Here is a 5,288-nt window from a genome sequence, read left to right on the forward strand (position 1 = left end):
GGCTGCACGTGGCTGGACCCGTGGGCTTCTCTCCAGGCCTGAGTCTTGGGGCCAGTAGTCCTGTGGTGGGTGAACACGCACCATTCAGAGCCACAGACTCAGGATCTAGAGCCCTCGCCATAAAGAGGAATGAAGAACTCATAGACACTACAACATGGATGAACCTTTAAACGTCACGCTCAGTGAAAGAAGCCAATCACAAAAAACCGCAGGGTGTGTGATTCCATTCATATGAAATGTCCAGGACAGGCAAATCTATACGAACAGAAAGCAGATTGGTGGTCGCCAGGGACTGCAGAAGGGGGTACAGGGAGAGACTCCTAATGGGGCCTGAGTTTCTTTTGGGGTTGTGAAAATATTCTGGAATTAGATAGAGGTGAGGGTTGCACAACGTCATGAATGTATTAAATGTCACTGAATTTTATAGTGCAATTGGTGAATTTGATGTCATGTGAATTTCACCTCAGTAAACAAAAATAAACAAAATAATTTGATTTAAAAAAAAGAATCACAGTGACTTCCCTGGTGGTCCAGTGGCTAAGGCTCCATGCTCCCAATGCAAGGGCCCCAGGTTCAACCCCTGGTCAGGGAACTAGATCCCACATGCCGCAACTAAGACCCGCCACAGCCAAATAAAAAGAATCACAGCCAGCATGGAGAACAGTTTGGGGGTTCCTCAAAAAATTAAACATAGAATTATCACATGGTCAGGCAACACATTTCTGGGTACATACCCAAAAGAATTGAAAGCAAATATCAAAGAGATTCTTGCACATTCATGTTCATAGCAGCATTATTCAGAAGAGCCAAAAGGGGGGAGCAACCCAGGTGTCCACAGACAGATGAAGGGATAAACAAAATGCAGTATATCATACAGTGGAATATTACTCACCCTTAAAAAGGAAGGAAATTCTAGGGGCTTCCCTGGGGGCGCAGTGGTTGACAGTCCGCCTGCCAATGCAGGGGACATGGGTTCGTGTCCCGGTCCGGGAAGATCCCACATGTCATGGAGCAGCTGGGCCCGTGAGCCATGGCCGCTGAGCCTGCGTGTCCGGAGCCTGTGCTCCGCAACGGGAGAGGCCACAACAGTGAGAGGCCTACGTACAGCACAAAAAAAAAAAAAAAAGAATTATGGAAAAAAAAAAAGGAAGGAAATTCTGACACATGCTACAACATGGATAAACCTTGAGGACATTATGCTAAGTATAATAAGCCAATACCAAAAGGACAAATACTCTAAGATTCCACTAATATGAGGTCCCTAGAGTAATCAGATTTATAGAGACAGAAAGTAGAATAGGGGTTGCCAGGGGCTGTAGGGGAGGAAATGGGGAGTTAGCGTTTAACGGGGACACAGTTGCAGTTTGGGATGATTCAAAATATCTGCGAATGGATAGTGGTGATGGTTTTGCACAACAGTGTGATTGTACTTAATGTGCCACAGAACTGTACACTTAAAAATGGTTAAAATGATACATTTTTTGTTATGTATATTTTAGCCCAATGTAAGAAAAAAAGAATCTAGAGTTTTTAAGTGTCAGATTCCTAGAATTTGGGGACTTTAGGGGTAAAAACCTTTCCCTCTAACCACACTCCAGGCTCTGACCATGGCAGGCAGCACCAGCTGTCTGTTGCACCCTCTCCAGTGGCCTGGGCAGACCTGTCAGGAGCTCTGGTTGAACGATGCTAGGTATGTTGGGTTACTGTCTCCTCGTAACCAGGCAGACACACACCATGGGGACCTGTGAGCATCTCAGCCAGAGTTCGAGAAGGGCCTTGTTCTTATATTGGGGTTCAAGGAGGTATAGTTTTGGGATTTCCCTGGTTGTCCAGTGGTTAAGACTCCACACTTCCAGTGCAGGGGGAGTGGGTTTGATCCCTGGTTGGGGAACTAAGATCCCACACTCCGTGTGGCACAACAACAACAACAAAATTATAACAAGGAGGTGTAGCTTTGCTCTGGATTAGGCACAAACAGAAAGTGGAACAATTCTCTATTTGGGCCTCTTGATCTTTTTTTAAATAAATTTATTTATTTTATTTTATTTTTGGCTGCGCTGGGTCTTTGTTGCTGCGCGCGGGCTTTTCTCTGGTTGCGGAGAGTGGGGCCACATCTCGTTGCGGTGCGCGGGCTTCTCATTGCGGTGGCTTCTCGTTGTGGAGCACAGGCTCTAGGCACGCGGGCTTCCGTAGTTGTGGCACGCAGCTAGAGCACAGGCTCAGTAGTTGTGGCGCACGGGATTAGTTGCTCCACGGCATGTGGGATCTTCCCAGACCAGGGATCCGAACCCCTGTCCCCTGCATTGGCAGGCGGATTCTTAACCACTGCACCACCAGGGAAGCCCATGGGCCTCTTGATTTTTATCTAGGAGACAGGACGAAGGGCACAAGGCTACTGCTCGTGAGACATGATGGGTGCTCCTGGTAGCCAGGGTGTGTGACTTCTGGTCATAGTTTTGGTTTGCACAGTGTTCTTGTTTTTGTCTGTGCTCAGACATGATGATGAAGAGGTATTTTTTAAATAGATCTTTATTGGAGTAAAATTGCTTCACAATATTGTGTTAGTTTCTGTTGTACAACAATGTGAATCAGCCATATGCATACATATGTCCCAGTATCCCCTCCCTCCCACCCTCCCTACCCCATCCATCTAGGTGGTCACAGAGCACCGAGCTGATCTCCCTGTGCTACGCTGCTGCTTCCCACTAGCTAACTATTTTACATTTGGTAGTGTATGTATGTCGCTGCTACTCTCACTTCATCCCAGCTTCCCCCTCCCCACGTCCTCAAGTCCCTTCTCTATGTCTACGTCTTTATTCCTGCCCTGCCACTAGGTTCATCAGTACCACTGTTTGTCAAGTTGCAAAATAGTACAGAGTTGAGTACCCACCCCCCAGCTACCTCCAATAGTAACATCTTATGTAACTTTAGTACATTATCCAAACCAGGAAACTGAGGTTGGCACAGCACAATTAACTAGACTTCAGGCCGTGGGACTTGATTTCAGGCCTCTTGTTTCTACCTTGCTGTTCACAGAGTGGCCTCACTTGAGGTTCTGCAACATTGTTGAATAGCCAAGCTGGTAGAGCCAGATCAACTTCCAGCTAACAGCAGTCAGGCTGTTTTTTTCTCAGTCCCTCCTTTTGACTAATACGCATGAAGTCAGGGTGTGGGACAGTAATCCATGATATCCAGCACCTTACCCTGCCGAGATCTTGCTGTTCATGAGGTTATCCAGAAAACGTTGTTGGATGGAGTTAACCCTTCCTGCTCTTTTAGTTGCAGTTGTTGGATCATCTGACAAGACAATTGGCTCTGCAGCAGAATTTAAGACTCTGGACGGGCTATGTTGGCTAATTGCACCATAGCAACACCCAGAAACAAACCTTTTATTAGTCCTTCTTTTTTAAAATTAATTAATTTATTTTTGGCTGCATTGCGTCTACATTGCTACACGCGGGCTTTCTGTAGTTGTGGCGAGCGGGGGCTACTCTTCTTTGCAGTGCGCGGGCTTCTCATTGCGGTGGCTTCTCATTGCGGTGGCTTCTCTTGTTGCGGAACACGGGCTCTAGCCGCTTGGGCTTCAGTAGTTGTGGCACACAAGCTTAGTTGCTCTGCGGCATGTGGGATCTTCCCAGACCAGGGCTCGAACTCGTGTCTCCTGCATTGGCAGGCGAATTCCCAACCACGGCACCACCAGGGAAGTCCTCTTTAATAGTCCTTATATTAGCCCTATATTAGCTTATCAGGCCCTATATTAGCTATCGACTGATGCATAACAAATGACCCTAAAACTTAGCAGCAGAAAACAACATTTATCTCATGGTTTCTGTGGGTCAGGAATCTGGGAGTGGCTTAGCTGGCATTGACCTTAAAAATAAAACAGCCAGTTATTTTACCAGCAAAATAGGTTTATGCAGGAATAGCAGAGAATTGCAATTCGGGACAAGCATGCCATAGCAAAAACTGTAGGCAAGTCCAGCAAACAAAGGAGAGGAATGTTATGTTTAGAGAAAAGGGGAAAGTCGGGAGGGGTTGCTTTGAAGGAAAGTCCATTGGAGGACAGTAAGAGTTCAGGGCAGAGATGGCTTCTCGTTGGCTAAGTTGTGACAGTTCCCACTGGCTGGGCTATTGCTGGGCAAGAAGAAAACTCCCTTCTTCCTGCTGGGGCAGTAAAGTAGAGACATTTTCCTGCTGGGAATGCAAGGTAGGTCTCTTCTTGTTGGGATGTGTAATTGACATCAAGTGATAGTGCATGAGAGCTCCCCCTTCTGGCCTTCTGACTCCATTTTAAATGAAGTTTCCTTTATTCAGTTTCACACTGGGTACTTGTGGCTTAAGGTTTCTTATGAGGCTGCAGCCAGGGTTGAGGTCAGTTCAAGGCTCCACTGGGGTTAGAGGATCCCCTTCCATGCTCACTTGCTCCACAGGGCTGCCTCATGACACAGAAGCTGGCTTCCACTAGGATAAGTGTTCCAAGAGAGAACACCCAAGATGGAAGGCACGTTCTGGTCTTTTTTTTTTTTTTTTCCTTAAACACATGAATGTATTTTTCTAATGTAACAAGAAGTCCAGAATCCAGACCTAGGCAGCTCCAGGTGCCCTTTCACCTACTCCATGATACCACAGACTTTTTCTTTTTTGGCTGCCCCATCTTTAGTGTGTCCTCTTTATACCCAGGCTTGTTGCCTTCTGATTGCAAAATGTCTGCTGCATGTCCAGGTATCACATCTACATTCAGGACAAAAATGCATCTCCCTGGGACTTCCCTAGTGGTCCAGTGGTTAAGAATCCGCCTTCCAATGCAGAGGATGTGGGTTTGATCCCTGGTCAGGGAATAAGATCCCACATGCCATGGGGCAACTAAGCCCACAAGCTGCAACTACTGAGCCTGCATGCTCTGGAACCCGTGGGCCACAACTAGAGAGAAGCCCAGGCGCCACAACGAAAGATCCCATGTGTCGCAATGAAGATCCCACATGCCACAACTAAGACCCGATGCAGCCAAATATAAATAAATATTTATAAATAAATATATATTTTTAAAATGCATCTCCCTTTTATCAGGATAGAAAAAGCTTTCCTAGAAGTCCCTACAGCATACTTCCATACATGGCCACCCTTACTGCAAAAGAGGCTAGGAATTTGGGGCATAGGAACCCATAGTCTACGAAACCTAATCTTGGAAGTGACATCTCATCACTTTTGCTGTGTGATATTCATTGAATGCAAGTAAAGGGGCTTCCTTGGTGGCGCAGTGGTTGAGAGTCCGCCTGCCGATGCAGGGG

The sequence above is a fragment of the Lipotes vexillifer genome, unplaced genomic scaffold, assembly GCF_000442215.2.
Source record: "Lipotes vexillifer unplaced genomic scaffold, Lipotes_vexillifer_v1.1 scaffold469, whole genome shotgun sequence".
Taxonomy (NCBI): domain Eukaryota; kingdom Metazoa; phylum Chordata; class Mammalia; order Artiodactyla; family Lipotidae; genus Lipotes; species Lipotes vexillifer.